The sequence below is a fragment of the Protopterus annectens genome, chromosome 7.part0, assembly GCF_019279795.1.
Source record: "Protopterus annectens isolate FY-2018-M chromosome 7.part0, PAN1.0, whole genome shotgun sequence".
Classification (NCBI taxonomy): Eukaryota; Metazoa; Chordata; order Ceratodontiformes; family Protopteridae; genus Protopterus; species Protopterus annectens.
In genome coordinates this window covers 1,050,630,866-1,050,655,479 of record NC_056739.1, presented here as the reverse complement: position 1 = coordinate 1,050,655,479, position 24,614 = coordinate 1,050,630,866, and the positions used below count along the sequence as shown (strand labels likewise).

Sequence of the window (24,614 nt, the reverse complement as noted above, 5' to 3'; positions counted from 1 at the left end):
TTAGTAATGGATGTGAAAATATAGGAGGATCCGTGTTGTATTGAGCTGAAATAGCTGAGGCGTGGATCTTAATAGATGAAAAGGAAAGTCCTTTGTGCAACATCTCAGTTAAATATTGTAGAATCTGAGGAATATTTGGGACAAGGGGATTTTGGCCTTTAGCCTGGTTCCAGGCGCAGAATCTTTTCCATTTGTCTGAATAGGCTTTCCTGGTGCTGGGCCTCCTGGCCTCCAGAATGACATCCATAACAGCTTTAGAGAGAAGTGTTGACTGGTTGTTTAGGTAATTTGCCATGCAGCCAGATTTAAAGTCTTGAGCTGGCTGTGTAGAATCTGATTGTTTTGCTGAGTGAGCAGGTGAGGAATTTGAGGTAAAATCCGTGGTGGGCCTTGAGCCATGTTCCTTAGTATTGGATACCAGTGTTGGCATGGCCAGTTTGGAGCAATGAGTATCATTTGTGGCCTCTCTAATCTGGCTTTCAGCAGCACCTTTGCCAAAAGAGGCAGTGGAGGAAAGGCATACACTTAATGTTTTCCAACTGAATGAGAGGGCGTCCACTTTCCAAGCTAGTGTGTGGTATGTCCTTGTGGAAAATTTCCGTAGTTGGTAGTTTTGGGGGGAGGCAAACAGCTCTATGTCTGGGCTCCCCCATTTTTGAGTTATCATTGCAAATACTTGTGGATCTAGTTTCCACTTGTGAGGATCTATGATGTTTCTGCTTAGATAGTCTGCCAATGTGTTTTTCTTTCCTGGCAGGAATTGTGCTTGTAGTTGAACTTGGTAGGTCAGTGCTGTGTACCACAAGGTCATTGCTTGTCTGCATAGGGGGTAGGAATGTGTGCCCCCTTGCTTATGTACCACATCACTGTGGTGTTGTCCGTCTTTATTAGGAGTTGTCCTGGATGTAGGAGGTCCTTGAAAGCTGTTAGGGCATTTTGTACAGCTTAGCATCTCTTTTTGATTGATATGTAGATGCCTTTGATCTGCAGACCATTTGCCCTGAATACACTGTCCTGCCATGTGTGCTCCCCAGGCATATTCCGAAGCATCTGTTGTTATAGTTTGCCTGGCTGTGGGTAAGGTAAAAGGCTGACCCTTGTTGAGGTGACATGCCTGAGCCCACCATAGAAACTCCTGTTGAAGGCAGGGAATGAGTGGTATTATTGTTTTCAAGCTGTGGCTGTGTTGAGTCCATATACTTTTCAGTTACCATTGTAATTTCCTCATATGCAGTTTTGCATATGGTATTAGTAGTATGCAAGATGCCATGAATCCCAAGGCCTGCAGAATTTTTCTTGCAGGGAGTTGGGTCTTTGTTGCCATCATTTTGAAGTATTGAGTTGTCCTTGCTTGTCTGGCGTGAGATAAGCCATCTGGGCCATTGTATTTAAGCTGGCACCCAGGAATATTATGTCTTGTGAGGGCACTAGTTTTGACTTCTTTTCATTTACTGTGCACCCTAGGCAACTTAATAGGTTTTTGACAAACGCCAGATGCTTTAAAAGAATGTCCATGCTTTCTGCTTGAATAAGGCAGTCGTCCAGGTATGGATATATTTGAATTCCTCTTTGTCTGCAGTATGCAATTACTGGTGCCAGGCGTTTTGTGAAGACCCTGGGCGCAGTAGACAAGCCAAAGGGCAGTGCAGAGAATTGGTAATGGGTTGAACCTGCTATAAATCGGAGGTATCTTCTGCAATTTTGTCTGAAAGGGACATGCAGGTATGTCTCCTTGAGGTCCAACGCGTGGGAAGAAGTTGCTGTAGTGTTAGCATCTTGAATTTGGGTACTTCCAGATATGTGTTTAGAATTGAGAGGTCCAGAATGGGTCTCCAGGCTTTGTCCTTTTGGGGAACTAGAAAGAATCTTGAGTAAAATCCTTGTCCTTGCTCCTGCGTAGAAACCTGCTGAATGGCTCTCATGTCCATGAGAGCTGTAATTTGTTTTTGAGCCTCTGCCCATTGATTTGGTGGCAGGTTTAGCATTCCTTTTATCCTTGGTAAAGTGTGAAAGTGGAATCTGTATCCTTGAGATACAATATTTAGGACCCATTTGTCTTTTGTGATGATGTGCCAGTTGTCTGCAAAAAGTGCTAGTTTTCCTCCTAAGGGAGCTGCCAAGAGGGATTTGCTTGGCAGTCTGATTGGTAAGTCATTGTGTTTGTCTTCTGACAGTTTGAGACCTGTCTTCTCCTCTTTTCTGGGTTGTGGCACCCCATTGTCGAGGCTTGTAAGAGCCTTGTGACTGACCTCTGCCCCTTGGGCATCTGTATTTGCCCCTCTGTGGTCTGTCAGAAGCTGGAAAGGACCAGTTTTTGGTTGGCCGATTTCTGCTGAAACGAGGGCGTTGAACCTGTAAGAAATCCTTGACCGTCTGCATAGATTTTGCCTTATCCTCCATTTTATTTAAAACTTCTTCTGCTTTTACACCAAATAAAGCATCCTGCTGTAAAGGTGCATCCAATAACTTTGCTTTAACATGATCAGGTAAAGTTTGTTCTTTTAACCAAGCATGCCTACGTATGACAGACCCTGTCACTGCTGCTCTACAAGAAGCTTCCAATGAATCAAATCCACATTGCAAAGTATGTTTTCCCACTTTGCTGCATGCAACAAATCTTGCATTTCCTTGTAATCAGGCTGCTCTGTATGTGTGATAATTTTTTGTTTTAATTGAGACATCAAATAAAGCATCCTGCTGTAAAGGTGCATCCAATAACTTTGGTTTAACATGATCAGGTAAAGTTTGTTCTTTTAACCAAGCATGCCTACGTATGACAGACCCCGTCACTGCTGCTCTACAAGAAGCTTCCAATGAATCAAATCCACATTGCAAAGTATGTTTTCCCGTATGCTGCATGCAACAAATCTTGCATTTCCTTGTAATCAGGCTGCTCTGTATGTGTGATAATTTTTTGTTTTAATTGAGACATCAAATACTGTTGATATTTCAGCATGTGAAACTGGCAATTTAAGGCCCTCATAGCTAGAGTAGCTGAGGTATATACTTTCTTTCCCCATCTGTCTAGTGCTCTAGAATCCCTTTCAGAGGGTACAGGATTTTTAGCAAGAGGCCTTAACCCCTTTGGGACCCTGGGAAATGGTTTCTGGGTCAGCAACAGGGCTTTTATATAGGAATTTGTGAGAGTCAGGGACTTTCTAGTATCTGTCTGGTTTGGCTGGTGCAGGAGGTAGTGAATCTGGGTTAAGGCTAGATTCTGAATAAACATCATCCACAATGTCTAACACGGGTGGAATAGCAAGTGGTCTGTGCTGGGGTAGTAAAAGGAACTCTCGGAGTCTTTTCTTAGAATCAGAGTAATCCGGGCCTTCCCAGTGGAAATGTTCCCTCATGGTATGTAAAGTTTCCCCAAAAGAGTAGTCTTTTGGGGGAGATGCTGTAGGAATAGACTCTACAGCATCAGAGTCTTCATAAGGGGGAAAAGAGTATTCCTGTTCCTCAGAAGAATTTGAGGAAATTGAAACCTGGTCAGAGGAAGAGTAGTCCTCCTCCTGTCTAGGCCTTTTATCAGGAGGGGAATGGGAACCCTGATTAGGGTAATTAAGTCTTCAGCCATCTTAAGCATCTGTTTCTTAGGCATGGGGCCTTGTACTGGAGACTGCTGTACGGTCTTTTTTGCTTTTAAAGGAGTTGTCAGCTTTGCATAGGATTTAATAGTGAGTGTAGTCGGTCTGAAGACACCTTCTGCAACTGAAGGCGTTTCAACTGCACTGGAATCTCCTTCAGCCATGGAGTCGGAAGGGCCTAAAGATAAAGGTTGTGGAGGCCTACCAATCTCCGCTTGGGAATCAGATGCTGCCTGGGATTCTAAATCAGCGGTCGTTAGGGGCTGCGTAGGCACCTCACTGAAAACCGGAGAACCGGCGACTGGCCTAGCAGAGGCCTCGAAGTCTGGTTTGGGTCTCGGCTGCCTGTCCTTATCTTTGCGTTTTTTATGCATTCTGGTCATCGGTTGCTCTGACGGCATGGTATAATTAAATTTCCTACCAAAATAATGTTGGGCGAAATCAAACAGACGTTTAATAGTTCATTTGTTAAACCTAGCACAAAACCGACCACCTGTGACGTCGTGGTCTGGGCCTAGGCAAGGAATACAATAAGAATGAAAGTCCTTATGAGGTATTTGCTTCTCACAAGAAATGCAATTGTTAACTTTTTCTGACATCGGACTGAGGCAAGAAAAGGTTCCCCAACAGGGTACTTAGCTTTATTGAAGACTTCGGTCTGAAATTCGATTTGAAAATCTCAGGAGTCGGCCGACCGGCACTTGTGAACTGCTTCTGCTTCGGGCACCGCGCAGCAAGAAAGACTGAAGAAAATGGCGTCGGGTGCCTCTTATATACCCCTGGCGCACTGACGTCAGGGAAGAAGCAACAGCAACCGACGCCGGACCAAGACTTTGGAACTCTGGCCGACTGCAGGACCGCCGGACGGCAGGATAACCCAAGTGTGATGACTGCAGCAGTGTAACACGATGAACATCTATGCAGTTAACCTGAGGGACTGCAGGTTGGGAGGATCCAGAAAGTACAGTTGTGTACACTTACCATAAATGTAGATGTTCGAGTGTCTTCACTGTTGCAGACATGACTGTAGGGTTCTCCCCTGCCGACAGGCAGTCCTCGGTCGGCCAGAATCCCAAAGTCTGGGTCCGGCGTCGGCTGCTCAGCCATGCTCCTTGACGTCAGAGCGCCAGGAGTACAAAGCTGGCAGCCGACGCCATGTTCTCCAGTTTTTCTTGCCCCAGATGTCAGGTGTTCCAAAATGAGTAAAATCCCATACCCTTTGCAAATACACCTCAGAAGAAGGGTGAAGAAGGGAACCACACAAAAGAAAAAATAAGAGGGGACAGGAGGGAGGGTAACCCAGACTGCAACAGTGAAGACACTCGAACATCTACATTTATGATAAGTGTACACAACTGTACTATGTTCATTGTCTTTCACTGTTGCAGTCATGACTGTAGGTTTGAATCCCAAAGCAGAAGAAAAGGGAGGTGGTCATAAAGTAGAGGGGGTGGCTAAAAGGCCCTGCAAGACTGCAGAAGCAAAGCCTGCCCTAGACTTAGAGTAGAGAGGTAAGATTGTAGTGCTTAGAAAAAGTATGCACTGAACTCCAAGTTGCAGCTTCCAAAATGTCTTTGGTAGGAACTCCCCTGAGGAAGGCAGCTGAAGTGGCAGCAGCTCTGGTAGAGTGAGTCCTTGTACTCCCTGGGATTTGCTTTCCATGGTGTGAATAACAAAATCTGATTCCATGAGCAATCCATTTAGAAATGGTCTGTTTTGAAATGGCTTTACCTTGGGAACTTGAAGCATAAGAAACAAACAATTGCTCTGATTTCCTGATGTCCTTGGTTCTGTCCAGGTAAAAACGTAGCTGTCTGTGTACATCCAAGGAATGCAAGATCCTTTCCCCCCTATTTTGAGGACTGGGGAAAAAAGTTGGCAGGTGAATAGTTTGATTTAAAGCCACTTTGGAAACCACCTTAGGCATGAAAGTAGGATTAGTCCTTAAAGACATCCTGTCTTTGTGAAAAATAATATAAGGTTCCATAGCCATGAGAGCTTGCAACTCCGAAACTCTTCTGGCAGAGGTCAGAGCTAACAGGATGGCTGTCTTCCAAGATAAAAACTTGATGTCATATGTGGCAGCAGGCTCAAAAGGAGGTAAGGTGAGTTTTTCCAAAACATAGTTGAGATCCCAGGCAGGAATGGGTGGAGATCTAGGGGGCCTTAAGTTCTTAGCTCCACTGAGAAACTGTCTCATGAGCTGGTGGGAAAAGACTGGAGGGTCTGTATTATAATGAGCAGAAATAGCAGAGGCATGTATCATTATGGAAGAAACAGAAAGACCCTTATGTAAGAGGTCTGTCAGATAAAGTAAAATCAGAGGAATGTTAGGAATAAGAGGATCCGAATCCTGAGCCTGCATCCAGGTGCAAAATCTTTTCCATTTTCCTGCATAAGATTTTCTAGTGCTAGGACGTCTGGCTTCTAAAATGACATCCATAACCTGCTTGGGTAGGAGAGAATGAATCATAGACCCTGGATTAACCAGGCAGACAGGCTGAGAGTTTTGACATGGGAGTGCAGAACTTGACCCTGGTGTTGGGACAGAAGGTTCGGAGTCTGAGGTAAAACCCAAGGGGGCTCCAGAGAAAGGTTTTTCAGAGTTGGGTACCAAAACTGTCAAGGCCAATTTGGGGCCAGTAAAATTATCATCTTGGGCTTGTCCTGTTTGATCTTTAATAACACCCGTGGAAGAAGAGGTAGAGGCGGGAAGGCATACCCAGAGAGGTTTCTCCAACTGAATGATAGTGCATCCACTTTCCAAGCTAGTTCGTGGAATGTCCTTGTGCAAAAAATCTGTAGTTGATGATTGAGGAGGGATGCAAAGAGGTCTATGCGAGGACATCCCCAGACTGCTGTAACCACCTTGAATATTTCGGTGTCCAGCATCCATTCGTGTGGGTCTGACAGGTTCCTGCTCAGACTGTCTGCCAGGATGTTTTCCTTCCCTGGTAGAAACTGAGCTTGAAGGTCCAGTTTGTAAGCTAGAGCTGTGTTCCATAGATTCATGGCTAGTCTGCAAAGGGGATAGGAATGTGATCCCCCTTGCTTGTTTATGTACCACATAACTGTGGTGTTGTCTGTCCGAATCAATAGTTGTCCTGGTTGTAGAAGATTCCTGAAGGCCAATAGAGCGTTCTGAACGGCTAACATTTCCTTTAAATTGATATGCAGGTGCTTCTGATCCTTTGTCCAAAGGCCCTGCAGACAGTTGCCCTGCAAATGGGCTCCCCATGCATAATCCGAGGCGTCTGCTGTTAGTATCTGACTGGCTGGAGGCAGACTGAAGGCCTTCCCTTTGTTTTGAGTACATGCCTTGGACCACCAAAGGAATTCCTTTTGAAGACAAGGCAGGACGGTGATCTGTATGTCTAAACTGTGGCAATGCTGAGACCATACACTTTTTAGGTACCACTGTATTTTCCTCATATGTAGTCTTGCATATGGTAAGAGAAGGATGCAGGAGGCCATGTAACCCAAAGCCTGCAGGAATTTCCTTGCAGATAGCTGAGTTAATGATGCCAAGGTTTTGAAAGTTGAAGCCAGCTGTAATTGTTTTTCGTATGTCAGAAATGCCATCTGGATTGTTGTGTTTAGAAGAGCACCCAGAAAAGTTATCTGTTGTGAGGGTGTCAAATTTGACTTTTTTATGTTTACAGTGAATCCCAGGAACTTGAGAAGTTTTTGAACAAATTCTAGATGCTGGAGTAAGACAACCTTGCTGTCTGCCTGAATAAGACAGTCGTCCAGATAAGGGTAAATTTGAATTACCTTGAGTCTGCAATAAGCTACTACTGGAGCCAGGCATTTGGTGAAGACCGTGGGAGCAGTAGACAATCCAAAGGGCAGCGCAGAGAATTGATAGTGACTCGATCCGGCCTTGAACCTGAAGTATTTTCTGCACTCCTGCCTGATGGGAATGTGTAAATAAGCCTCCTTTAAATCCAAAGTTACCATCCATGCATTTTTGGACAGCATTGGAAGTAGCTGCTGTAGAGTAAGCATCTTGAATTTTGGTATCTCGAGAAAAGTGTTCAAGACTGACAGATCCAGAATGGGTCTCCATGAATTTTGCTTTCTGGGGACTAGAAAGAGCCTTGAGTAAAAACCTTGTCCCGTTTCTGAAAGTGGAACCAGTTCTATGGCTTTCATAGCCAAGAGGGCTTCCACCTGGTTTAAAGCCTCTAACCATAGATGTTTTGGTAGATCCAGCCATCCGCTTGATCTTGGTAGGGTATGAAAATGGAATTTGTAACCTCTTGAAACCACATCCAGAACCCACTTGTCTTGGGTTATATGAGTCCAATTTAGGTGAAAAAGAGAAAGTTTCCCTCCGAGAGGGGCTTCCAGGCAAGAAGTTCCTGCAGACAACAGAGGGAGTCATTGAGCCTGTTTTCTATGAGCTTGCGACCTGTCCTCTCCTCCCCTAGGGGTGGAAGCAGTCCACTGTCTTGGTCTATAAGAGGCTTGCGTTTGGGGCCTTCCTCGGGAGCATCTGTATCTACCCCTCTGAGGCCTGTCTGAATTGGGAAAGGACCAATTTGTAGTAGGCCAATTCCTACTAAATCTGGGTGGCTGTACTTGTAAGAAATCCTTAACCGTTTGCATGGATTTTGCCTTGTCCTCCATCTTCTTTATCACCTCTTCAGTCTTAGATCCAAACAAAACATTATGTTGAACAGGAGCATCCAATAACTTAGCTTTTACTTGATCTGGCAAGTTTTGTTCCTTTAACCAAGCATGCCTTCTAATGACTGTGCCAGAGGCAGCAGCCCTACAAGAAGCCTCCAAGGCATCAAAACCACAGTGTAAACCATGCTTCCCTACTTGCTCAGTGGCATGCATTAAGTCATGTAATTCCTTATCATCTGCACAAGTGGAAATGGAAGTTAGCTTTTGTTTCAAAACAGACAGAAGAAATTGCTGGTATTTCAGCATATGAAATTGACAGTTTAAAGCCCTAATAGATAAAGTTGCAGAAGTGTACACTTTTTTGCCCCATCTTTCTAAAGATCTGGAATCCTTCTCAGTGGGAATGGGGTTTTTAGCAGTAGCGGCTTTAACCCCCTTAGGGCCCTGAGAAATGGTTTCAGGATCAGCAGTAGGATTCTTGTATAAAAACTGGTGGGAATCAGGAACCCTATAATATCTGTCTGGCTTAACAGGAGCTGGAGGAAAAGAGTCAGGAGTTAAGTTAGCCTCCGAAAAAGCATCATCCACAATATCCAAAATAGGAGGGATAGCCAGGGGTCTATGTTGGGGAAGAAGAAGAAAATCCCTAAGTCTCTTCTTAGGTTCCGAGTACTCCTGTCCTTCCCAGTGAAAATGTTCCCTCATTTCATGTAAAGTTTCCCCAAAAGAAAAATCCTCAGGGGGAGAAGCTGAAGGAATGGATTCCTCAGCATCAGAATCCTCATAAGGAGGGAAAGAATAATCCTGGTCAGAAGAAGAAACTGAAGAAACAGAAGCCTGATCAGAGAAGTCATAATACAATTCCTGCCTTGGCCTTTTATCTGGATGGAGATGTGAACCCCTAATCATAGTAAGCAAGTCCTCCGCCATCTTAAGTAACTGTTTCTGAGACTTGGGCCCCGGATCAGAAGAGGCCTGGGCTGTAGTCTTTGATTTGGAAGGAGTCTTTGCCTTTGTCTTTGGCTTTGCCTTTATCAGAAGCTGAGTAGGCCTGAAAACCCCTTCGGAAGCCGGTACCTGCACAGCGGCTCCGGACCCATCCGAAGGAGCATTGTCCGAAGGTCCTGCAACTGAAATATTCAAAGGCCTAGTTGGCTCCTCGTGGGAGTCCGTTTCGGCCATGGTTCCGAAATCGCCAACGAGAGGGGCTGCAAAAGCACCTGACGACGGCCGAACCTGAAGCTGGCTCTGCTTGTACAATATCGTCTGATTTGGACCTCGGAGGCCTGTCTTTATCCTTGCGTTGTTTGTGAACTCCGGTAGCCGGAAGCGTGTCCGATGACATTTTGTAATTAAAACGCCTACAAAAGTAATGAAATACAAAATCGTACCTTCATTTAATAGTACGTTGATTAAATCTAGCGCAAAACCGACAACTAGCTACGTCGTGGTCAGGGCCTAAGCAAGGAATACAGTAAGAATGAAAATCCTTATGAGGTATTTGCTTCCCACATGAAATACAATTATTAACTTTTTCTGACATCGGACTGGAGCAGGAAAAAAGTTTCCCCAACGGGGTACTTAGCTTTGAGTAGGAGAAGAAAGTCTTCGGACTGAAGTACATTTAGAAATAATTGTCAGGAATCAGCCGACCGGCACTTGTGAACTACTATCACCGCACGGCAAGAAAGACTGGAGAACATGGCATCGGCTGCCAGCTTTGGACTCCTGGCGCTCTGACATCAAGGGGCATGGCTGAGCAGCCGATGCTGGACCCAGACTTTGGGATTCTGGCCGACCGAGGACTGCCTGCCAGCAGGGGAGAACCCTACAGTCATGACTGCAACAGTGAAACACGATGAACATCCACAGGACGAGAAATGAGATCTGGAGTGGGATCCAGAACCCTAGGAAGGAATTAGAAGAGGCCATAGAAAAGGGAACCACACCTACGAGGCCAGAAAGGTGCTATGCAGATCACTGTACATCTGCAAAAGGGTGCCTTCTGAAGAAACCTGATTATCAGGGGCACTAGAAAATAATGGTACAGGATATTCGGGGGCCAAGCATACAGAACATCATTTCTGAGTGATTGGCCCTAAGGAGGGAAAAAGGCATAACAGCTGTTGCATTTGCTGTTCAAGGGGGAAGCAAAAATGTCACAAAAGAGACAGACCCAGCATTGAAAAATCTGAAATGCAACTCTCTGATTCAGAGACCTCTTGTGAGGAAGAAGAACATTCCTGCTCAAACTGTCGGCCAGAATGTTGGACCTCCCTGGGATGTGTATTGTAATCAGAAACCACTGAAATGATACCAGACAATGGACATATTGTCTGGCTGGATCAATACCACACCACCAGGGAGGATATCCTGAAAAGCCTGCAACTCAAGGACAAAAGCCCTTAATTCCAGGACACTGATGTGAACGATGGCCTCCAAAGAAGACCAGGACCCCTGAAATGACCCCACCCCCACCCAAGAAAGGAGGCATCCATGGTTACTGTGGCCGAAGGATGGGGAAGAACAACAGTTTCCCATTGATCACTAAGGGTACTGGAACCACCAACGAATATGATCATGACACACTTTTGTGAATCTGATGAGAAAGTCCATTGGATGAGTCAAACAGGACCACTACACTGATAGCCCAATGCAGAGCCCTTATGTGGAACCTTGCTGTGGGAATCCATCCTAGTGAGGCTGCCATATGGCCCAAGAGTTTCAAAACTGCATGAGCTGGGGATTTTGCAAGGGCAAGCGCAGATATTGCCTTGGATCAAAGACTGATGACTTTGGAGCTTGGCAATTTGGGAGACAGTATCCAAGTGGCAGCCTATGAACTCAAATGTCTAGACAGGCTGAAGACCCGACTTATTCTTAAATGGTCACACAACTGGAGTAAGGTGTCCTAGGCTGTGACCACATAAGCTCTCATGGGGCAGTGAAGAGCCAATCATCCACATAAGGAAAAAGCTGAAATCCCTGTAGCTGGAACCAGGGGAAACACATGGGGGGGGGCAGCAGTGAGACTGAATGACAGGGCTCTAAACTAATAATGACTGGCCCCCAACTGGAAGCACAAGAACCTCCTGGAACATCTCTCTATCTTGACATGATGGTAGGCATCCTTGAGGTCTACCAGGCACATCCAATCGTCCTTCCTCAACAGAGGTAGAATGGACAGCATGGTGACCATCCGGAATTTGGTCTGTTTCACAAAGTGATTCATTTGCTCAACTCCAAAATAGGCCTGAGGTCCTTGTTCTTTTTTGACTAAAAAAAAATAAACTTTGAGTAGACACCGTATCCTCATTGGTCTGGTTGGACCTCTTGGATGACTACATTTACCAGCAGGTTCTGAACTGCTGCTGCTGTCTGCAGTCTCTGACACAATGGAACATCTGCGAGATGTTTGTGACCGAAACCTAGAATACTGAAAAAGGAAATAGTACAGCCTCTGAACAGGACTCATAACATTCATGAATCTGAGGTAACGGCCTACCAAGCTTTTGGGTGAAAAGACAAGAGACCCCTCAACTGCCTATACAGCAGGATAGTTGGGCAACCCTTTAGGATCGCTGGAAGGATCCACAAGTTAAATAAAAGCCCTGATTTTGTGGTCCACTCTACCCCATGGGCAGTGCCCATCATGCCCCCCCACCTCGCTCCAGGAAGAACTATCTGAAGGAGGTCCTGGGAAGGCTGCTACAATTTTCTAAAGAAGGGACAGTTCCTCCCCTTCTGATTCCTTAAGGTGGTTTGCTGAGGAGTAGCTAAACTCACTCCTATGGAGGACAGCATTTTACCTTCTTGCTCGCTCCTAGGAAGTGTCCTTAATCTTTGACCTAAACAAGGATGAGCCATCAAAAGGAGCATTAAAAAAAGATGCCTTGAAGCAGTCCGTGAAATTCCACAACTGCATCCAAGCATGAGGCTGCATGGTAATTGCCAGTGCCAGCTGCCTGGCACACTATCAGCTATGCTTGAATTGAGCCTCATGGAAATGCTGGCAATAAACTGAAAAGTAGACAACTCAGTCTCCAGTGTCTTCTTAATCTCCAGAGACTACTACGTCTTAATATTCCTAGACACTTCAGCCACAAGGTCACACTGAAAGGCTTGTCAAGTGGGAAAGGTAGTTAAGTGCTCTTAAAGCAAATGTTGCTAAGGCATAAGAGCACTTCCCTAGTCGGTCCAAAGCCTGATACTCTCTATTCATGGGATGGGCCAAGGAATTCTCCTTGGAGATCTCCCTCTTTGTGGTGGCTGCTACCACAATTGCATTCACAGCCAGACTCTTACTCCAGTGTGGCCAAGTCTTAGGTGAATTTTGTCATTCTTCTCAGGAATAAGCTGTACCATATTCGGTTCCTACTACACCCTCCAAGACGCATGATCTATGAGTGCATCTGGAGGGGGGCCCACCCAGACCATGGATGGGCTCACGCTAATGGCATCCAAAAATACTGACTCCTCTGTTGAAGGGCCTTTAGTGGTCCAGCCCCTGTGCTGGCAATGAAGCTCCAAAAGCTTGACAAAGGAGAGGTCATCATAAAGTGACTTAGGGGACCCCTCTCCTTCCTCAAGGTCAGTATCCTCAGTGTGGGATTCCTCAGGGGACTCTAGGTGCTTCCTCTTGCACCCCCTCTTGCCTGAGATCTCTTGGCTGAGAGAATCTGGAGGAGAAGAGGAACAGGCAGGGGAAACAGACTGAAGGCCAACTGGCATAGGCTGTCCAAGGGCAGGCTTATGACTGGTCACAGGCACAGATGAAAAGGGGGTGGGAATACCCGCTTGAGAAGACTAACTATACCACACTAAAACACTACACTAATAAACAGCAAAAAACTACCCTACACCAATAAGGGAAGAAGATAAAAGTTAATCAGAAATTCTCTAAGGTGAGGAAAAGCCCACTGCTAACCACACACACAGACAGACACGCACCAAAAACTTTAAATCCTAAATACCCATCACCTATAAACTTATCTAATCGATCTATCCTATGAGCCAATACTAATCTAACTATACTCCACAAGATAGGGGTAAAAAAGCAACAACAATGCACACAAAGGATACGCTGTGGATCAGAGCCATGGATCGAGCTGCTGACTGGTATAGCGGCAAACTTGATTTAAGGTATCCACCAGGATCAGGGGATTGTGGGTGGGGGTAGACAGAGCCCACTGAGTTAAAGTCTTGTGAATTTGGCTGACACCAGATCCGATAACCCGCAGGTTGAAGCCAGATGGAGAGATGACATTGGATCCACAGGAAAATGGAATGATGCATTCAAATAGATTATCCCGGCAAGAAAACTTTTTAAATTAGTTCATGTGTTTTTAGCCTGGTTATCAAAACAAAAGTTGAAAACAGTACTGCAGGCTGCTGTTATACAAAACATGAGGACATAAGAATGCATACATCACAGTATAAAATCTATCTAATTTCTGATACTGAAATATTTTTAAAAGTTTTAAATTAGTTCATGTGTTTTTAGCCTGGTTATCAAAACAAAAGTGGAAAACAGTACTGCAGGCTGCTGTTATACAAAACATGAGGACATAAGAATGCATACATCACAGTATAAAATCTATCTAATTTCTGATACTGAAATATTTTTAAAAGTTGGGTGAGGTTCGAGGAGATGACAGGATGCACTATTTTTGGAAGTCATGGCTCCAGCCTTTTACTATTTTTCCCCTTTAGACAGGAGATGCTTAACACAAGGCCATGGCTGAAAAGACTAACTCATTGAATTAGGTTGTTACAAGCATGGCACAGAATCAAGAGGGTGACCCACATGCTTCAGAAAAGAACTCACCAGTGAATAGAACAAAAATGTCACATGTGAGCTCAGAAAAAGTACAGTTTTGTACCTACCATAAATGTAGATGTTCAAGTGCTAATACAGCTGCAGTAATCACATATGGGTTCTCCGCCGTCAGGCGGTCCCTCGGTCGGCAGAATTCCAAAGTCCAGGTCCGGCATCGGTTGTTGTCTCTTCTTTCCTGACGTCAGTGCGACAGGGGTATATAAGACACGGCCGACGTCATATTCTTCAGTCTTTCTTGCCCCAGATGTCAGGTGCCCCCAGAAGGAAGGCAATACATAAATTATATATATATATATATATATATATATATATATATATATATATATGAATATATATTCAAGCAATGCAATGTAATAAAAAAACAGTAGTTGCAAGCAAATACACCATAGGAGGATAACCCAAATTAGGTTGTATGAGGAGGTGTTAGCCACTAGTCCTTTACCAAGAGGGGAAGGAGGGAGGGAAACCTGTACTGCAGCTGTATTAGCACTCTAACATCTACATTTATGGTAGGTACAAAACTGTACTATGTTCATCGTGCATACAGCTGCAGTAATCACATATGGGTAGAATCCCAAAGCTACGCACAGGGAGGTAGGCACTAGGTGGAACTGGGATGAGCCAGAATGCCCTGCAACACAGCAGTGGCAAAGCCTGCTCTAGTTCTGGAATATAAGGGCAGATGGTAGTGTTTTGTGAAGGTATGCACAGAACTCCAAGTGACTGCCTCCAAAATATCTTTGGTAGGAACTCCTCTGAGGAAGGCTGTAGAGGTAGCTGTGGCCCTGGTGGAGTGGGATCTGATGCCTGTAGGGACAGATTTCCCATGATAGGAGTAACAAAATTGAATGCAGTGGCCTATCCATTTTGAAATGGTCTGTTTGGTAACAGGCTTCCCTTGAGCTCCTACAGCATAGGACACAAAAAGTTGTTCTGATTTCATGAAAGGTTTTGTTCTGTCCAAATAATAATGTAGCTGTCTATGGATGTCTAAGGAATGAAGTAGCCTTTCCCCTTTGTTTTGAGGATTGGGGTAAAAGGTAGGTAAGTGTATGGCTTGATTTAAAGCTACCCTGGATACCACTTTAGGCATAAATGACGGGTTGGTTCGAATGGAAACCCTGTCCTGATGGAAGATGAGAAAGGGCTGCACAGCCATGAGGGCTTGTAGTTCCGAAACTCTACGAGCTGAGGTAATGGCCAGAAGGAAAGCTGTTTTCCAGGACAAATATTGCAAATCTATTGAGGCAGCTGGTTCAAAGGGAGGCAATGTTAATTTTTCCAGAATGTAATTAAGATCCCAGGCTGGCACTGGTTGTTTCCTTGGTGGTCTTATATTCTTAGCCCCTCTGAGGAACTGTCTTACAAGTGGGTGAGAGAATAACGGTGGATCCGTGTTGAATTCTGCAGAAATGGCTGAGGCATGGATTTTTATGGAGGAAAATGAAAGTCCACTGTTCAGCAGCTCAGCTAGATACTGTAATACCCGAGGCAAATTCAGTTTTCTAGGGTCCTAGCCTTTTTTCTCATTCCAAGAGCAAAACTGTTTCCATTTTGCGGAGTAAGCCTTTCTAGTAGATGGCCTTCTGGCCTCCAGAATGACGTCCTGCACCTCTTTGGGGAGTAGGGTCTGTTGTGGTGTTAAGGAATTTTCCATGCAGCGAGATTGAGTGTTTTCAGCTGACTGTGAAGAGTTTTGTAGCTGTGCTGAGTCAGTAGAAGAGGCATTAGAGGTAGAGGCCAGGGAGGAGTAGGTGTTAGGCTCCTCAGGAGTGGGTACCAGTGCTGTATTGGCCAGTCTAGAGCAATCATTATCATCTTCGGTCTGTCTGCTCTTGCTTTCAAGAGTACCTTGGGCAGAAGAGGCAGAGGTGGGAAAGCGTACACTGTCCATGCTGTCCAACTGAATGAAAGGCCGTCCACCCTCCAGGCCTTTGGATGAGAGGTCCTTGAACAAAACTTTTCCAATTGGTGATTCCTGTGGGAGGCGAAGAGATCTATGTCTGGCCACCCCCACTCTTGTATTATCTTTGCAAACACCTGAGGATGCAACTTCCATTCGTGCGGATCTGTCATATTCCTGCTTAGATTGTCTGCCAGCGTGTTTTCCAAACCTGGCAAGTACTGTGCTTGAAGTTCGATTTGCCATTCCAGAGCCAAGTTCCAAAGTGTCATGGCTAGTCTGCACAGGGGGTATGAATGTGTTCCTCCTTGTTTGTTTATGTACCACATTACTGTGGTGTTGTCTGTTCTTATTAATAATTGCCCTGGATGCAGGAGGTCCTAGAATGCTGTAATTGCATTTATCACTGCTAGCATTTCTTTTTGATTGATGTGAAGGTGCTTTTCCTTTTGGGACCATTTACCCTGAATGCACCTGCCTGTCATGTGCGCCCCCCAGGCATAATATGAGGAGTCTGTTGTGATGACTTGATTTGCTTGAGGCTTGCAGAATGGGAGACCTGTGTTTGCTTGACATGCTTGGGCCCACCATAGAAATTCCTTTTGCAAACATGGAATTATTGGTATTATTGTTTCCAAATTGTGGCTGTGCTGAGACCATAGGTTTTTTAGGTACCATTGAAGTTTTCTCATATGCAACTTTGCACATGGGATTAAAAGAATGCAAGATGCCATGAAGCCCAGAGCCTGCAGGATTTTCCTTGCAGTAAGCCTGGTACAGTTTGTTAGTATTTTGAAGTACTGAGTTAGTTGCCCTTGTTTTTCTGGCGTAAGGTAGGCCATCTGGGTGTTTGTGTCCAAGTTGGCACCCAGGAAAGTTATTTTCTGAGATGGTGTTAGCCTGGATTTCTCTTCATTGATTGTGTATCCCAGAGAATTCAGTAACCGTGTTGCATAAGCCAGATGTTCCAGAAGTATGTGCTTGCTGTCCACTTGGATCAGGCAGTCGTCCAAATAAGGGTAAATTTGTATCCCTTGAAGTCTGCAGTAGGCGATTACTGATGCCAGGCATTTCGTGAATACTCTGGGCGCAGTAGATAAGCCAAAGGGTAATGCAGAGAATTGATAGTGGATTGAACCTGCAAGAAATCTGAGGTATCTTCTGCAGCTTTGTCTGATTGGGACATGCAGGTATGCCTCCTTGAGGTCCAATGTTACCAGCCAAAACCCCTTGCCCAGCATGGGAAGAAGCTGCTGTAATGTGAGCATCTTGAATTTTGGTACGAGTAGAAATGTATTTAGGATGGATAAGTCCAAAATGGGTCTCCAGTCGGTTCCTTTCCTTGGTACCAGAAATAGTCTGGAATAAAAACCTTGACCTTGTTCGTGAGTAGGTACTTCTTGAATAGCTTTCATGTCCATGAGTTTTGAAACTTGTATTTGTGCCTCTGCCCTTCGATTGTGTGGCAGGTTTGGCATGCCTCTCATTTTTGGAAGAGTGTGGAAATGAAATCTGTAGCCTCTGTTTATAATGTCCAGGATCCATTTGTCTGTTGTGATAATATGACAATTTCTTGTAAATAATGCCAGCTTTCCTCCCAAGGGAGCTGCCAGCTGAGACTTGCTTGGCATGAAAAGGAGGAAGTCATTGGGTTTGTTTTCTGTACTGTTGCGCACTGTCTTCGCCACCTCTTGGTGCTGGAGTTTGCCATTGTCTGCCTCTATATGATCCTTGAGATTGTCCTCTGCCCCTTGAGCGCCTGTATCTACCTCTTTGGGGCTTGTCCGTGGCTGGAAAGGACCAGTTTTTTGAAGGCCAATTTCTGCTAAAACGGGGTGGTTGCACCTGTAGAAAAGCCTTGACAGTTTGCATAGATTTAGCTTTTTCTTCCATCTTCCGTAGTATCTCCTCAGCATTAGTACCAAACAGTACAGCCTTTTGTAAAGGAGCATCTAGTAGTTTAGCTTTAACATGATCAGGCAAGCTTTGTTCCCTAAGCCAGGCATGTCTACGAATGACTGATCCTATAACAGCAGCTCTACTTGAGGCCTCTAAGGCATCATAGCCACATTGTAAGGTGTGTTTACCCACTTGCTCTGCACTATGCATCATATCCTGCAATTCCTTCAAATCTGGTTGTTCAGGTTGAGACATTTTATTTCTTAATTGTGATAACAGAAACTGCTGATATTTAAGCATATGAAACTGACAATTTAAGGCCCTCATAGCTAGGGTGGCCGAGGTGTATACCTTTTTTCCCCACCTTTCTAAGGATCTAGATTCTCTTTCGGAAGGTAGTGGATTCTTGGCTGTAGAGGCCTTCATTCCCTTGGGACCTTGAGAAATGGTTTCAGGGTCAGCATTATGGCTTTTGAAAAGAAACTGGTGAGAGTTGGGAACTCTGTAGTACCTATCAGGTTTGACTGGGGCAAGAGGGAGGGAATCCAGATTGAGACAAGCCTCCGAGTAAACATCATCAAGTATGTCCAAGACAGGAGGTATAGCCAGAGGTCTGTGTTGAGGTAACAAAAGAAATTCCCTAAGCCTTTTCTTGGAATCAGAAAAGTCTTGGCCTTCCCAATGGAAGTGTTCCCTCAAGGTGTGCAAGGTTTCCCCAAAAGAAAAATCCTCTGGGGGAGATACAGAAGGAATGGACTGTTCTGCATCGGAATCTTCATAATGAGAGTACGAGTGTTCCTCTACATCAGAATGTTCTGAGAAAATGGAGCCCTGTTCAGAAGAGGGAGAATCTTCCTCCACTCTGGGTCTCTTGTCTGGAGGGGGTTGGGAACCCCTGATGAGAGTAATTAAATCCTCAGCCATTTTAAGCATCTGCTTTTTAGGCATGGGGCCTGGGGATGAGCCCTGAACAACAGGCCTCTTGGGATGCATGGCTGATTTGGACTTAGTAAAGGCCTTAATGGAAAAGGAGGATGAGGGCCTAAAGACACCCTGGGTGGAAGTGGACCTGTCCACATTAGGAGGCTCAACACTCACAGTGGCTTCGGTGTTTGTAGTCTGAGTAAGGGCCGAGGTACCTGCGGTCTCAGGTACAGAAGACACCGCCAAGGAAGTGTCGTCGGTAGTCAGGGACTGCATAGGCGTCTCACTGAGAACCGGACCACGTGCAGCTGGTTTTGGCGTGGTGTCAGTGGAGACCGCGGGCCTCGCGTGTCGGTCCTTGTCCTTGCGTTTTTTGGACAAAACAGTAGTCGGAGTCTCCGACGACATTTTTATAATCAAAGGCTTTACCAAAATAATGTTGGGCGAACTCCGCCCAACGCTTAATAGTGCGTTTATTGAAAGTCGCACAAAAGCGACAGCCCGAAACGTTGTGCTCTGGACCTAAACAAGGTATGCAGAGGTAATGGAAATCCTTATGCGGTATTTGCTTCCCACAAGAAATACAATTGTTAACTTTGTCTGACATCGGTCTGAGGCAAGAAAAGTTTCCCCAACGGGGTACTTCGCTTTAAAGAAGACTTCGGTTTGCAAATTTTTCGTAAATTCAGGAGCTGGCCGACCGGCACTTGCGAACTGCTTCTGCTTTGGGCACCGCTCAGCAAAAAAGACTGAAGAATATGGCGTCGGCCGTGTCTTATGTACCCCTGTCGCACTGACGTCAGGAAAGAAGAGAGAACAACCGACGCCGGACCTGGACTTTGGAATTCGGCCGACCGAGGGACCGCCTGACGGCGGAGAACCCATATGTGATTACTGCAGCTGTATGTACGATGAACATCTAAAATGATTTTTAAAATATACAAACACATTAAATTACTTTTGAAAATTGCAGTGGTGTAGAATACATAAACATCTGCTATAGTTGTGAATTACGTAAACTTTGATATTTTTATTTACCCTGAAAATGTGAAGATGCTTAATCATGCATGGAACCTACAGGAACTGTAATTCTGATATTATCTTACCAAAATGACTGATTAATAATGAACAAGCATTAGTTTAAAGGTTCATGCAGCATTTCTAAAGACAAAAGGAAAATAAATATAAGAATTCTGCCCAGTTAAAACTCAAAGTACAATTAACAAAATACATTGCTACTCCTTTCTGTTATAAACCATGACACATCTAATAGACTTCATTTTGGGACTAAGCTATAGTTTACCGATTCATTAACGAATCAGATGCTCAACATTATTTAGCAGGCTTGCTTAAAAGTAAACAATCCAAGATGCAAAAAAAAAAGGAGTTATGTTCTTACTATAAGATTCCATCTGTGTTGTTGATCTTCTTTCATTCATTACTGATGAGTATCGGTTCTGTCCTCGGAACCGAATTGGCTGTTATAACAAGCTTGTGCCAGACAAACAACTCTCAAGCTAAGCTTACCCATAGTGCCCCCCTCTCTATCACCTCAGATCGAATTTGCCCATAAGAAAGAAAATGGATGCTTTATCTGAGCAAATTCCTTATCGCGGAGCTTGGACCAAATCCGAACTTCAAGGAGTCTTTCGGAGGGGGTAGGAGGGTGGGATATAACGAATGAATGAAGATCAACAACACAGATGGGACGTTATGGTAAGAACATAACTTTTTTATCTGATGTTGTTAAGCTTCATTCATTCATTACTGATGGGACAGAGTCCCTAGCTACTTTACGTCCTGGAAGGCCCTAAGGAAGGATATTCCTGAGTACCATTGAACCAAAGGATGCTCTCCCCCTGGAGACCAAGTCCAATTTGTAATGAGTGCTGCAGGTACGAGGACTAGCCCATGTTGCTGCTGCACAAATGTCATCCATGGAAGCTCTTGAATGAAAGGCAACAGATGTCACCACTGATCTGGTTGTATGCACTTTGACCTTAGTTGGTAGAAGAAACTTGTTTTGTTGGTAGATAAAGGAAATACAATCTCTCAACCATTTAGCTAAAGTTGCTTTAGAAAAAGGTTTTCCCAAGTTTGGTACAGAGAAGGATATGAATATAATTGGTCAGATTTCTGTAGTGATTTAGTCTTGTCCAAATAGAAACAAAACTGTCTATGCACATCAAGCAAATGCAGGCAGTATTCTCCTTTATTAGAAAAATTGGGAAAGAAGACTGGAAGGTCAATTGTTTGATTAAGAGTCAGATTTGAAATAACTTTGGGTAAGAAAGAGGGATTAGTCTGGAGTGATACTCTGTCTTTTTGGAAAACCATGTAAGGACATTTTATGCACAGATATTCGCCTTGCTGAGGTAATAGCTACCAAGAATAGAGTTTTCCAGGTTAAAAATTTCATATTGCAAGTGGCAGCAGGCTCGAAGGGAGGATGACTCAAGGACTGTAGCACCAAAGTCAGATTCCAAGGTTCGATTGGCTCTTTGAAGGGTGGTCTAATGTGCGTGACACCTTTCAGAAAGGTTTTACAGAGCTGGTGAGATATCAAGGACGAGCCCTGGAAGCCATTATGGAAGTTTGAGATAGCCGTCAGGTGTACTCGAAGAGTGGAAGCTGCCACTCCCGAATGGAGGAGGTTTGATTAATAGTCCAGTACAGAACTCACTGGGGCCGAGAAGGGGTCAAGTCTTTTCTCTCAAAACCAAATTATGAATCTTCTCCATTTGCTAAGACACAGTTTCCTGGTGGATGTCTTGTGGGAAGCCAGAAGGAAGCTTCATACAGGGGAGGATAAGTTATTCTGCCTGCCAATTACTGGAAGTGGCGGAAAGAAGCTGGCAGCTTGAGACTTGATATGTTTGGATGGATCAACCCTTGCGGGTGCGAAAACAATTCCAGAGTTGGATCCAGAATCCACGGTTAGTGGAGCAGGTGAGGCCAAAGGAAGGGAAGCAAAACTTGTCTGAGGCAATGAGGATTATTCTGCTTCTCAACCGGAGAGTTTTCTTTAGGAATTCTGGGATCAGAGGAAGAGGGGGGAAGCCATAAAGGAGTCTCGTGGGCCAATCGTGTATTAGAGAGCCCCTCTGGGACTCCCCCTGAGGGGAGATCAGGGCAAAGTAGTTGCTGCATTTGTGGTTTGCAGGGGACACAAATAGATCACAGCAAGGCTGGCCCCAGTGACTGAAGATCTTTGTTACTATGGCAGGGTTGAGGGACCACTCGTGAGGCAGGAGAATGCATCTGCTCAGCTTGTCTGCAATTACGTTGGAATGAATGTGCATTGCTATCAGAATGTGGTTGGAAGATATTGCCCATTGCCAAATTTTCATGGCTTCTCGACACAACGGGTAGGATTTGGTTCCCCCTTGTTTGTTGATATACCACGCTATGGACATCTTGTCTGACTGGATAGCAATTACCAGTGATGGGAGGACAGTTTGGAATGCTAGCAATGCAAGAAGCACTGCCCTTAGTTCTAGAACACTGATAAGCAAGTTGGCCTCCACTGGGACCAAGTGCCTTGGACTGTCTTTCCCTGGAAATGCCCCCAGCTGATCAGGGAAGCGTCCGTGGTCACTATGGCCTTGAGCTGAGAGGGGGAGAAAGGACGACTCCATAGGTCTTTTTCTGGCTTCATCCACCAAATTAAGTCTTGTTTGCATCAATTTGTTATGCAGATCTGAAAGGACATAGGATGAGTTAAAGAGGATAACTGTGCTGCTAAGAGCCATTGTAGTAGTCTCGTATATAGTCTTGCTAGGGGAACTATAGTTATCGATGCTGCCAATGATCCTAGAAGCTGAAAGACTGCATGAGCTGAAACTCTGTCCTGAGAGAGTATCACCCAGAGTTGAGACCTTAGTCTTTGTAACCTGTGAAGTGGAAGGGCGACAAGACAAGACTGAGTGTCGAAAGTTGCTCCTATGAATTACAGATTTTGAGTAGGAGTCAGTTTGGACTTTTCTTCGTTTATTGAGAACCCTAAGGATCTTGCTAGCTTTAGGGTATAATGTAGGGCTGTAATCAGCAAACACTTGGTAGGGGAAGTAAGGAGCCAATTGTCTAAATATGGAAACACCCGGAATCCTTGCAGTCTCAAGTGAGCTGTTACCACTGCCATGCATTTGGTGAATACTCTGAGGGCCACAGAGAGACCAAAGGGCAACCTCAGAATTGGTAGTGATTGGCTCCCAGCTGGAAGTGGACAAATCTCCTGGAGCATTTGTCCATTTTTATGTGGTAATACGCATCCTGAATATCTATCATGCACACATCCAATCGCCTTTCTCCAGAAATGGAAGGATAGACTGAACTGTGACCATCCAGAATTTGTCTGACAAACTTGTTTAGGATGCTGAGGTCCAAAATTGGCCTCCAGTCCCCTCTCTTTTTTTGACACTAAAAAGAACCTTGAATAAAATTCAGATTCTATCTGGTCTGGTGAGACTGTTTGGATGACTCTTTTTAGAAGCAGCTTTTGTATTTCTTGAGCTGCTGCTTCCCATTGACTGGGTGGGTTGTTGGGAATTTGCCATTGCGGCTTCGGGAAAGAATCGAAAGGGATGCGATAACCTCTGGTAATTATCATCTGCACACAAGAATCTATTGTTATGGATTGCCAGGCAAGGTGGTGCAGGGAGAATCATCCCACAACTGCTTCCAGAGGTAAGCAATCGGGCCGCTCTTCAGGAGCGCTGACAGTGCTGGCCAGAGAAAGAATCTCTAGATCCCTGATTATGCGGACCTCCTCTGCCTCTGGAGGGGTATCTTCCTGATGAGTTCCCCCCTCTGCCCTGGGGGGGAAAACTCACCACATGTGTCACAGAAAGGACCCTGGGCTTTCCTGTGCCACATCCTTCCACTCCTCAGATTCCTAGAGAAGGATCATGGGGGGATGGAAAAACACACGCCCATGGCAGACAGGGTTTTGCCGTCCTTTTCATACCTGGCTAATGTGTCTTTTACCTTTGGGCCAAAAACAGAAGAAGTTTCCACAGAAGCATTGAGAAAGGCAGACTTAAAAGGGTCCGCAAAATCACATAGGTGCATCCAGGCGTGACATCTCATGACAACGCCTGCACTCGCTGCTCTAGCGGTCCCTTCGGTAGTATGAGAGATCAATCGCATGGATGAGTTAGATATAGACTCCAGGGTGGCAAGCTGTGAGGAAACTTTGTCGCCTACCTCATCAGATACTGCTCCTGCTAGTGTTCCCGAGAGTCCCATGATCAGGTCTGTCTGGAGACTGGTAAAATGTGCCAAGTAATTCAAGGGCCAAATGGCAAAGGTCGATGAAGCATAGAGCCACTTTCCTAACCTGTCCACTGCCCGAGATTCCCTGTTTGGGAGAGGGACAGCAGGATTCTCCTTGGCGAGTTCTTTCCTAGTGGCCGGCACCACGACCATAGCATCTACTGGTAAGCATCTGGACCAATGGGGGTGATCCTGTGGAGGGGAGAGAATTATGTCTGGTCTCCAGGGGATAGGTTCAACAGTGTCAGGATTCCTCCAAGCACGCTGCATGATGAGCTGAACTACATCATCTGCAGGCAGGGTCACCCAGGAAGTAGAGGGTTAAGCACGGAAAGCCTGCAAGAATACTGACTCCTCAAAGGAAGAGTTGGTGGGCTTCCAGTCTCCCCACTGCTTTAAAATTTCTAGGATTTCCAAAGGAGACATCTTCAGGGAGCGACCGTGGGGACCCTTCCTCCTCATCGTAGTCTGTATTTTTGGTAAGGGATTCTTTCAGTGGAATCCATGTTCTTCCTCTTGCACGATCTCTTATGGGGTACCTCCTCAGCATGAG

The 24,614-nt window shown here is 45.1% G+C and overlaps 1 protein-coding gene across 3 annotated transcripts in view; it reads right to left on the bottom strand.

The window, feature by feature from the left end:
* The window catches only part of FANCD2 (FA complementation group D2), a 1,694,389-nt gene that overhangs the window by 1,407,636 nt on the left and 262,139 nt on the right, over window positions 1-24,614 (bottom strand). The gene's annotated exons all lie outside the window — the stretch shown is intronic.